At 38.0% G+C, this 12,409-nt stretch overlaps 1 protein-coding gene across 1 annotated transcript in view; it reads right to left on the bottom strand.

Moving 5' to 3' along the window:
• The window catches only part of PPM1A (protein phosphatase, Mg2+/Mn2+ dependent 1A), a 46,491-nt gene extending 34,419 nt beyond the window's left edge, over nucleotides 1-12,072 (bottom strand). Inside the window, exon 1 of the mRNA XM_074290280.1 lies at nucleotides 11,589-12,072. The gene's annotated coding sequence lies outside the window, so the exon portion shown is untranslated. The remainder of the gene's footprint in view (nucleotides 1-11,588) is intronic.
• Between the last annotated feature and the right edge of the window lie 337 nt (nucleotides 12,073-12,409).

The following is a 12,409-nucleotide window of genomic DNA, read 5'->3' as shown; positions in this document are numbered from 1 at the left end:
ACCTCCTTCTCTACCCTACTTCAGATCCCCATCATCACTCACCCTGCCTCCTACCTGGTCTCTCTGTCTTTAGTACCTCTTTTGTTCAATTTATTCCTCTCTCCTCCTCCCAGACCTTGCCTGCTGCCAAACTGATATTAAAACTTAGGTCTGACCATTCTACCCCTACTCAAAAATGCCCACTTCCTACCTGTTCTCTGAAATATAAGCTCCTCATCCTGACAGTTAAAATGTTCTACACAAAAAGATTTCAATTTATCTTTCTTCATATTTCTCTCCCCCTTCTCTATTCTAATACAATTGTACTGGCTGGTTTAGTCACCACTAAACATAACATTTAATGTTCAGTCTTCATGCATTTGTACATGTTGTTCCTTGCCATGTGTGAAATGCATTTAATTCTTTTTCACTTTTACCTTGTAGAATCCTTAGCTTCTTTCAAAGCACAGCTTAAATGCTACTTCCTAAATAATATTTTTTCTGACAGCACAGTCTTCCTCTCAAAATTACTTTGTATTTAATATGAAGTCCTTAAGAGGATCTGGTTTATTTTTACTTCTATCTACAGGACAGAGTCAATGCTTGTGTATGATTTATTGACTTAGGATATTAACTAGGATAAAGAAAGTAACTTAGTAAAGAAGACTGAATTACAGTCCTTTTATAAACAGATTCATTGTAGGATTTTGGGCTAGTTCACTTAATTTCTCCCAGTTTCAGTTTTGTTATCTGTATAATGAGAATCTAGTCCTATGTCCTATCTATGGTTCTATGGTTGCTTATAAGGAAATTAAATAAAAACAAAGAAATTGGTCATATCACATAATCTATAAAGAGTAATAACCTTTATAAGCACCACAGTATTTTTTTTCTTTGACTTCTTTCCATTTCCAGCACTGTTATTAGACAGAGTTCTTTCCATTTCCACTGAATATTTTAAAAAAAAATGTTTTTGGTAGTGCCTAGTAACTTAATTATTTTCTGTAAAATTAGTATTTAAGAATTTAAAAAGTGGTCTCTGTACACATTTCTAAAGCTTAGAAACTTTCTTTGCAATCATTTCAACTATTTACTAAGCACTTTCTATTTGGTAGCTAGGAGGTGCAGTGGATAGTGTGCCACCCCTGGCACCAGGAAAACTCATTACCCTGAGTACAAATCTGTTGCCTCAGTTTCCTCATCTGTAAATGAAAAGGAAATGCAAGACACTCCAGTCAAATAGGGTTCACATAACTAAAATGACTGAACAACAATTATCTGCCAAGTACTGTGTTGAGTACTGGGAATATAAAGGTAAATAAATTCTAATCTCAGGAAGCTAAGAATCTGGGGAAAGACATGTACACTAACACCTAGAATACAAGAAAAAGTGAAATAAGTGCACAGCAGCGGTCCAGGTAGCAAACTATAAGAAAAGGTCAAAGAAAACACAGTGCAAAAAGTAGCCCATGAGTTAGGTTTTAAAGAATATTCAACCAATGGAGAATAAAATGGGTAATAAATTACATAATACAGTTTAGACCTCAAACCTAGGTCTTTGGACTCCAAATCCAATGCTTTTCCCTCTATACTACCATCTAGGAAGCTTGATGGTTCAGTGGGTAGAGCACTGTGCTTCAACATTAGAAAGACGAGTTCAAATCTAATCTTAAGACATTTTGTTTCCTCATCTATAAAATGGTTTTGCAGGGGTCAAATAAAACAATATTTGTAAAGTACAGAGTAGACATTTAATAAAGGATTCCTTTCTTCCTTCCTATCATATTACCTCATATAACTGCAAGAATAGTGATCCTCATTTGCATCAAACAATGCAAACCCTTTGACATAGCAGTGCTACTGGGGCTATATCCCAAAGCGTTCATAAAAGAGGGGAAAAGACCCACATGTGCAAAAATGTTTCTGTGAGTTCTTTTTGTAGTGGCAAGGAATTGGAAATTTAGTGGATGCTCATCAATTAGGGAATGACTGAATAAGTCAAGGTATTTTAATGCAATGGAATACTATTGTTTTATAAGACATGATGAGCAGGCTGGTTTCAGAAAAGTCTGCAAAGACTTGCACAAACTGATGCTGAGTGAAATGAACAGAACCAGGAGAATATTGTATATAGTTTAGAGATTATGGGATGATCAACTACAGCAATAAATGACCCAAGACAATTAATTCCAATAGACTTGGGATGGAAAATGTCATCCATTATGAGAAAAAGAACTATGGAGGCTAAATATGGAACAAAACATCCTATTTCCATTTTTTTTTTAATTTCTCGTGGTTTTTCCCTTTTGTTTTTTCCCCAAATATGACCAATATAGAAATGTTTTTTTAATTATACATGTAGGTATGTATGTGTATATATGTATGTGTGTGTGCATGTATGTGTCTGTGTATATATCAGATTGCTTGCTCTCTTGGGGAAAGGAGACGTAAAGGAGAGAGGTAGAAAAAATTTTGGAATTCAAAAATCTTACAAAAGTGAATGCTGAAAACTATCTTTACATGTAATTGAAAAAAATATACTATTAAGTGGGGAAAAAAAGAATAGTGGTGCTGATGATTAAAAATAAAGGAGCTGGAAGAAAGAAGTATATTTGGCAAGAAGATGAAGGATTCACAGTTTTAAAAATTGAGTTTAAGTACTCAGATACTCAGTACTTGGGATATGCATTTATTTATGGACATAGATATGGGCATAAAATATGCATAAAATACTTACAGATAAAGGTATTTTGGGAAGATTTCCTTGATTATAACAATTAAGCCTTTATTTATTCATAGTTACAAACCATCCTCAAAAAACATTTAGATCTTTTAATGTTAGAACTGGAAGGGATCTAGGAAATCTTAAACCTCTCATAATATAGATGAGGGAATGCAATTATAGCAATTATAAGCAGGTGAGTATAGTGGATAGAATGCTGGACTAGGAGTCAAAAAGTTCTGGGTTTAACTCCCAGACACTTATTAGTTAAGCCAAGTCACTTAATTCCCTCAGCCTGACTTTCTAAGTCAAATCTGTCAAATGAGAGAGGTAGAAATGATAGTCCCTACCACTTTTATAATTCTAAAATAGGATTTCTCCCATAATAATGTATGATTTCTACATTTGGGAATGGGGATAGGGAAGAGAGACACACAAACCCATCATTTATCTTTCCTACAATATTATAACTTTAGGGTTATCTGTGACTTTTCTCAAGTCTCACATTCAGTCAAATAGATGCCACACTTAATTACTACTTGTTTTACCATCCTAGTCCCAATGCATGGAGGTGGTTCAGGCAATGAACTATGAGAAATCTGAAGAGGGAGGGACTGTGTTCAGCTAAGAAAAGAATCAAGGAAGACTTCTTGAAGAAAGTGGCACATGAATTAGATTCTGAAAAAAAAGGCAAGTCTTCAACCAATGGAGAGTATCCCCTGGGTTTATACTGGAAATGCCATTCTACTAAAGTTTTTGTTATCATCTACCTAGACTAGTTGAATATTCAGATGGGTTCTAACACCTCCACTATATTCTCTTCAGCAATACATTTAACTGTCAAACTTCTATCAGTCCAATGTTCTTTATACAGAATGCTGGTCAAATCTCTCTGTCCAAAACCTCCCAATGATTTATTATTGCCTAGAGTAAAATTTGCACTTTAGCCTAGAATTCAACAACTTCTATAACCTGCTACTACCTTACTTGTTCAGATTTCTTTCATATTACATATGCAATACTAGCCAAACTGGAGTACTCACTATATGTTCCCTGCATTTTCCTGATTTATACCTTTGATCATACAATTTTTAAAATAGTATTTTATTTTTCCATATACATGCAAAGATAGTTTTTAACATTCACCCCAAATCTCTGTGTTCCAAATCCCCTTCCCCCCTCCCCAAGGCAATAAGCAATTCAAATATGGATAACAGAATAAATATTAAATAGAATAGTGGTGCTGATTTGGAACTATGCCCAGTACTATCAAACAGTGCAAACCCTTTGATATAGCAGTGCTACTGGGGCTATATCCCAAAGCAATCATAAAAGAGGGAAAAGGATGCAAAAATGTTTATAAAAGCTATGGTATTTTAATGAAGCAGAATTCTATTGTTCTAAGAACAACAGTCAAACAAGTACAGTTCTTCTAAACATATTTCCATATTCATCATGTTGCGCAAGAAAAATCAACTCACAAGGGAAAAAAAAAAAAAAAGCAAACAACAACAAAAAAGTGAAAATACTATGATCCACATTCAGCCTCCACAGCTCTCTCTGGACACGGATGGCATTTTCCAACACAAGTATATTGGAATTGCCTTGGAATCCTTTCATTGAAAAAGAGCCATGTCCATCATAAAATCTTGTTACTGTGTACAATGTTCTCTTGCTTCTGTTTACTTCACTTAGCATCTGTTCATGTAAGTCTTTTCAGGCTTTCCTGAAATCCGATTTTCTTCCAAAATAACAGTATTCATAAATCTTCATAATCTTCATAAACGATAACTTATTCAGCTATTCCCCAACTGATGCATCCTTTCAATTTCCAGTTCCTTGCCACTACAAAACGGAACTGCTCCAAACATTTCTGCATATACAATCACTTTCCCTTTTTATGATCTTAGGATACAAATCCAGTAGAGACATTGTTAGATCAAACAGTATTTATAGCTTTTGGGGCACAATTCCAAATTGCTCTCCAGAATGGTTGGATCATTTCATGACTTGACCAACAATGTATTAAGTCTTCTCCAATCCCCTCCAACATTTAACATTATCTTTTCCTGTCAATCAGAGAGGTGTGAAATGGTACTTCAGAGTTGTTTTAATTTGCATTTCTCTAATCAATAGTGATTTGGAGCAATTTTTTCACATGACTAAAAACAGCTTTAATAAATTCTGAATTTTGAAAATTCATCTGAAAATTGTCTGTTCATATCCTTTGACCATTTATCAATTAGGGAACAGATCACACTACTTCCTATGCTTGTAATGCCCAATCTGGTTAATTCTAGTGTGTCCAACTAGATGGCACAAGGGATAGAGCTCTGGGCCTGGAAATTTGTAAGACCTGTGTGCAAATTTAGCTTTAAGACATAGCTGTTGAACGTGGGCACATCACTTAACTTCTGTTTGCTCCAGTTTTTTTCTACCGTTTAAAAAAAAAAAAAAAAAAGCCTTCATCCTAGTAATGACAATGAAAGATGACATTTGTAAAGTGTTTAGCTCAGTGCCTGGCTAACTACTATTATTGTTGTCTTCAAAAACTCAAATGCCACCTCCTTAATGAAAGTTCCCTTGATCCAAGTCAGTAATGACCTTTCCCCAGTAGAATATCAGATGCCCATATTACTGTTGATAGGTATATGTGTATTTGTCATATCCCCTCTTAGACTAAAAGTTGTATGCAGTTTCTTACTCAACCTCTGTACTTTGCTTAAGGCCTGGCATAAGGCTTTTCAGACTGGGTCCTAGATATTTCTCTTTCAAGATAGCTAAGATATTTATGATGCACTTAGTTAACATTACTTTGATAAATCCTCAAACCTAATCTAACCCTTTTAAAAACTGCATAGAAAGGAGATAAAACCATTTGACCATAAAGTCAAATGTTTCTTTTCATTTCATATTTTTACATTAAAAAAAAAATGCTATTTTAACCATAAAGGTCATGATTTAGAGAGGGACAGTCCCCTAAGGGGTTTTAATTGATGGGGAAACTAAGACCAAGCAAGATTGCATGAGTTTAGAAAAAAAAAAAAAAATTGAATATTCCTAAGCTTTCTTCCCAATTAAATAATCTTCCTGATCTCTAAAAATCAGCTAAATCAAATTCCATACTCTTTGGTTGAATCAAAAAAATCAGAACTACAAGGGACCTTAGCTGTTCCTAAATCCAATCAACCTCCCAATTAAAAAACAAAAACAACAACAACAAAAAAAAACCTTCTAAAATTTCCTTAGCAGATAGTTGAAAACTTTAATTCATCCCATTCTTTATTTTTTAAAATGCCAGAAATTTCTTATGTTAAACAAAGATGAAAAGTTCTAATTATTCTTAGATTAAGGAGTGGAATAATATTTATTTTCAAATGGCATTGATTGGAATGTAGCCCTAACACTGTTAAGTGGAAAGCAAGCATCACAAAATAATACTAAACATTATCCCTTAAAGGGGGGGGAAAAAAGTTGTTTTCTTTGAATTTCTAGTGGTCTTTCAATTTGTACAGCCTCTTGCCAATAATTTGGTATAGAGAAAAGAGTAATGGACCTGGGTGTCAAAATAGATCTAGAGATATGAAACCTGGTTTGTTTATTACTATCTAATTATTCAATAGTTTTTTTAGTCCTGTTGATAACCCTATTTTTAAAATGCAGAATTCTATTGCTCTATAAGAATAGTCAAACATGTATAGTCTAAACATATTTCCATAATCATCATTCTGGGTAAGAAAAATCAGCTCAAAAGGGAAAAAACACAGTAAGGGAAAAAACCAAGCAAAAAACAACAAAAAAGTGAAAATATTATGATGACTATTGATAAGCTCATTTGGGGCTTCCTTGACAACGATATTAGAATGCTTTGCTCTTTTCTTTTCCAGCTCATTTTACAAATGAGGAAACTGAGGCAAACAGCATTGAGTGATTTGCACAGGGTCACATAACTAGTAAGTGTCTAAGGCTAGATTTGAATTCAGAAAGATGAGTCTTCCTGACTTCAAACCCAGCACTCCATCTACTGGCACCTAGCTGCCCCTACTATGTGACTATAGGCAAGCCATTTAAACTACCTGCTTCAGAAGGCTATTAAGAAAATGTATTTGTTATACAATTACAACATTAAGCTCTGAATTTTTATGCTATAGATTCAGATCTCTTAATTTAGGCTACAAATGTGGGGATCATGGAAATGTTAATTTAAGGCACTCAATGGATACCTACATACAATATTAGTGCCTGTAGAAAATTTAGATGTTTTAATACTTTAACATGTATTGGTCAACCTGCCATCTGGGAGAGGTAGTGGGGGGGGGAGAAGGGAAAAAATTGGAACAAAAGGTTTTGCAATTGTCAATGCTGAAAAATTACCATGCATACGTCTTGTAAATAAAAAACTATAATAAAAAAAAAAGAAAATTTAAATGTTTGTCCACTGCTCATTCTTAAATCCATTTCTGAGATTTAAAAAAAATAGTACTATATATTAATAGTCTTCCTTTTTATCAGGATTTTAAAGTCTCAAGCATTTTAGAGAAAATACATTCTCTTATTCATTCTCTCTAGATCCTCGTCTCTGCTACAGGAAACTGAATTAGCTGATCTACAATTAGGAGATACAAAGGTAAAATTCTCTAAAAGTGTATCATGGAAAAGTCAAGACCAATCTGAAGTGTATAATTTAGCTATCTAATGTGGATGAGGTAGGGAGGGTGAGAATGAACTCAACTTTGTATTTTAGTATCATTATTAATAAATACAATTGCCTAAGAGATCAGAAGTCCAGCTTTATTATAGTCTAATCAATTAAATTTTAAAACATTTCTTTATAAAAATGGTTTGGGATTAAAAAAAGGAAATGAATTGTCCTATCATGTTACTTTTGAGGACATAAAGCCATTTAATTGTTATCTAAGAGCCTTTTTTAGTGCAGTAGTTGGCGAGTCAGTCTCATTATTGTTAACTAGTTGCCTTACTATACTTCTTCCCTTATCCAAGGTTTACTACATATTTGACAGTGGCACACTTTGTTTCACATTACTATTCAATTCTTCCATAATTCTGGTAGAACTGATGCCTGGTCAATCAATGAGTAAGTATTTCATAAATCACCTACTGAGAACACAAAAACCAGAGGAGCACATACCCTCAAAGCAGTCTGAATTCTGGCAAAGTGGCAAGCAAGTATACAGTTAAGTACAGCCCTCAATTTGTACATACCTATGTGAATGTGTCAGTCTCTCCATTTTATGCCCTCTGAGGGTAAGAACTGTTTCATTTACATCACTGTCATCATAGCAAGGGGCTAACAGTGCCTGGCAAATAGCAAGAGTTTTATAAAAAGGTTTCTAACTGATACAAATACAAAATACATATAAAGTAAATGCCAAAGAATTTGGAGCAGTATGACCAGCTGGGGTGGGGGAAAGGGTGAGATAGATCAGGAAGGACCTTATAGAAAAGATGAAGCCCAAACAGAGCCTTTGACTTGAAACTAGAGTTAATTATTCTAAAAAGGCAGAGAGGAAAAAGGTACGCATCCCAGTCATGGGGAACAAACACATTGTACAAAGGCACAGATGGAAGAAACAAGGTGCTGGGTGAGGAACAATCACTAGAACATCAACCCCGGACTGCAGAATGGATAAAAGGGAATAACAAAAAAATTCTAATATTAATGGCCGGCTAGGTGGATAATGGGTCAGGGCCTGATATCCAAAACAGTTATCTTTCCTGATTTCAAATATGGCCCCATGCACATACTAGCTGCGTGACCTTCAACAAGTCATTTAACCTGTTTGCTTCAGTTTTCTCAAATGTTAAATGTGAAGGAAATGGGGCCTTGAAGAGTAGGAAACAATTGAACAACTAATGATAATTAACAATGCCATTTGTATGTCACTTTAAAGTTTACAAGTGGTTTTACAAACTTTTCATTTTACCCTCACAACTCTGGGAAGTAGGTTCAATTATTATCCCCATTTCATAGATAAAGAAATTGAAGCATAGAATCTGTCCAGTTTCCCACAGTTGGGAGAGTTCTGCAAGAATCTGAACTCAGTTCTTTTTTTATTCCAGATCCAATATTCATCAACTCATTTAATGAGTATTAAAGGTCAACTGGAACCAGATATTCATGGATCATTATCATTCTCTTTTTTTAATGGTGGTACTAGTTTCATGGTGGAAAAAATACCAAATGCAGAGGGCTTAAGTGAATATATTTTTCTTACTTGCTTAATATTTTAAGTAAATAATAAATTATGGAAAAATTTTAAAATATGTAAATCAAGTTAACATAAGCAAGATCCAGCTTGAATTGTCAGAAAAACCTTTATGATATGCTGTTATACTGCCATTCATATCAACTATCAAGTGTGAACGGCTTGTACAGACCTGTAGTTTCAGCTAACTTTTCTCTAGTTACCTCCATCCTCCTCCCAAGAATTTCTCATAGCAATATCCCTAGATTTCCGAAAAGGGGAAAAAAATTAACAAAGGTTCTCTACAGGAATACTTTTTTCCAGAGAACAAATGAAAAGCAATGTTGAAAGGATGTATGTTTGTATGTTATATATGAAAAATAAATACTTCAAACAACACTCAATAGAGATTATAATCCTGAAATACTTTATATGTAATATAGAATTTTACATATTATAGAATAACTTTATATAAAATAAATATTTTATATAAAATTCTCAAAAAAGCAATTATGGAATCATGGAAAAATCAAAAGAATATATTTAGGTTTATCAGGTTTCAACTTCTTTGGATCTCAGACTATAAACACAATGAAAATACAATGAGAAATGTTAAATTATAACTAATTGAAAAATTAATTGAAAAATGCTATCACTGAAATATATAAACTGAGAATATTCCTAACAAGATTTAGAAATGTGCTCCATATATATGAGCTAACCAAAAAATCATTAGGATTCTATACTTCCTGATCACAGAAGGGATGTAGTTTGTGCTTGAATGTATTCAATCAAAAAACTGAAACACATTATTTTATGTATCAAGTGAGAAATTGCTGGATCAGTTACACTTTTCTCAAGCATTTATTTCCTCATCTGAAAAATAAGGACATACCATTAGATGATTTCTTTCAACTCTAAAAATTTCTGAGCTTATAGAGGCTCTCTTCACGGAAGGGTATAGGGTCACACCTGGAATGGATCTTAGAAATCTTGTAATCCAACTCCTTCATTTTTACACATAAGGAAAATGAAGGCCCAAGGAAATGCTGACTTGCCCAAAGTCACACTGATTCTAAGCTGCCTACATATTTGAACCCAAACTGACCCGAATTTCTCTGTTGTGCCAGATTACATATTACTAAAATCAAATGACGATTTGCTTTTGGAAGCACATAATACTAACAATTACATTTATGTAACAATTTCAAAAGTATACGAAGTTCAAATCTCACAAAGTTTAGATTTTTTTTTTAGAAAAATTCAGAAATCTTTAAGCCCATTCAAGTACCCAAAGATGTGTTACTGTGTGTGTGGGGGGGAATATTACTTTATTCTAGCACTACCATATGCTAAATCACCTCTCAAACACGTATCCTACTCATCAATTCACTATGGACTTAAGAGACAAATGGACAAAACTAAGCAGGCTTCTTAGAGTGAACAATTCAAATTAAAGTATTTAGTGATTTTTTTCAACACCCTGTTTGGTACAAGAAGAGGAAAAGAAAGAAGGAAGGAGAGCTTACTAGATCACGTTGTCAGGATTAAGAAACCTTTTGGGCTTTTATGAATACCTAGTTTTTTGTTTTTTTGTTGTTTTTTCCACAAGCAAATTATCTCAGACAATTTGTTTAAAAATATCCAGAGAGACTCCCACCGTACTTAAACTACACTGTAATGACCAAGAATGGTTTACCTCCTTGTACGACTACACTTTAAAGGCTAAGAGAAAAATCAATACAATTCATTTTAATAAATCTGATTCCCATTTACCTGCAATAAACCGACTGACAAAATTTACGAACCTCACTACACAAGACTAGCTCCTGACTCACCTACTCTTCTCCCCCGACACCTTTCCATCATCTGAATGTTCTCTCCAGTTTCTCCCCAAAACACACTTCAAAGCAAATATCGTTTAATCAACTAACAACCTGGAGCAAAGTGATACATACTTCCTGCCCCCGGTGTAAGAACTGTTCCCACATTTGGATTCTGATCATCTCCGTCAAAACCTCTCTACTTCTTTCCCCCCTCCCCCCCCCCCGAGTCGGGGGGCAGGAGGACCAAGCGCAAGCTGATGGAAGGGACATCTGGGCCATTTCAAAACCCAGCACGTTCCTACCTCCCTAAAGAGGGGGAAAAGTTAAGGAAGCCGGTGGTCCTAACAAGCTCGAATTTTCCGGTCAAAGTACGGGGAGGATTGGCGAAGGCCGAGAGAGAGGTCGGGACTTAGGGGGACGGAAGGGGGGGGGAGAGACACACACTAAAGGAGGGAAGAGTGGGGGAGGGTCGCCTTCCCTTCCTCCTCCTCCGACTCAAGCAATCCACTCCCCGACCCAGCCCCCGCCGCCCGCCCCAAGAGGAAGCGTTAACCCTCGAGCTTCTCCCCGCGGGCGCCTCCCGAGCTCCTCCGTCCGCTCTTCTCCTCCGAGGGGGAGGCCGGGTAAGGGGGTGGGGTTGCTGGGTGTTCCCGGGAGTGCCCGAGCAGCCGCCCCAGCTTGTTTACAGGCCCCGGGCCTGGCCAGGCCGCTGCTGCTGCTGCCTCAACCTCAGCCTCTACCTCCTCCTCCTCCTCTTCCTCCTCCCCCCCTTCAGGAGGAGCGACCGTCTCCACCGCGCAGCTCCCGGGGCGGCCTCCCCCTCCCGGGCCCTGCGTTCCCTGGCGCGGCGCTTACCGAAAGCTACCGAAGAAGAAGCGGGTCCTAGGTCCGAGGCGATGGCGGTGGCCCGGCTAGGGAGGGGCGAGGGAAAGAGGGGGAAGGAAAAGGGGTAGGGGGGGGGGTCACCGCACGTCGCGGGCCGGGCCCGGCCGGGTCGGTCCGGGAGGAGGGAAGGGGAAGGGGGAAAGAGACGGAACGTGTCTGGGACCCCGGCTCGTGGCGCCCTCGCCGCCGTTCAGATCATCGCAGGCATTGGATCGGAGGCGCAGAGCGGGTCCCGGAGGGGAGCAAACCGCGAGATCATCGCTGGCGGGCCTCGCCGGCCCCGAGTCGATCTCTCCGCCCCCCTCCCCCCACCCCCGCCCCAGCCACCCGGTCCAGCGATCCAGCCGCCGCCGAGTCCCCGAGCTCGGGGCAGAGGAAGCGCCGAGACCCGGTTGTCTCGCTCCCAGGCGCGCTCCCGCCTCTAATGTCGCTGCCGCCTCCGCCTCCTCTTCCCGCGCGCACGCGCGCACGCGCGTTCACGCCCCACTCCCTCCTCCTCCTCTTCCTCCTCTTCTACCCCCCTCCCTTTTCTTCTTCCCTCCTCCCCTTCCTCTCCCCCCTCGACAGCTGCGGTGCCTTGTAGCAGCTGGAAAGACCCGGATGTTGTTGGGCTGGAACTTCTGCAAGGGTAAGATGGAGGAGGGGCAGGTTAGGAATGACATAATTCCTCTACCCCTTCTTCCCTCGGCGGCCTCCTCCCCCGCCGCCACCCTTCGAGGGATGAAGAGAATGCGAGCTCGTTGGCTCTGGTGTGTTGGTGCAGGAAGGGGGAGGGGGGACTCCCACCTTGG

This window comes from Sminthopsis crassicaudata, chromosome 2 (assembly GCF_048593235.1).
Source record: "Sminthopsis crassicaudata isolate SCR6 chromosome 2, ASM4859323v1, whole genome shotgun sequence".
NCBI lineage: Eukaryota > Metazoa > Chordata > Mammalia > Dasyuromorphia > Dasyuridae > Sminthopsis > Sminthopsis crassicaudata.
This window is presented reverse-complemented; position numbering and strand designations above follow the sequence as displayed.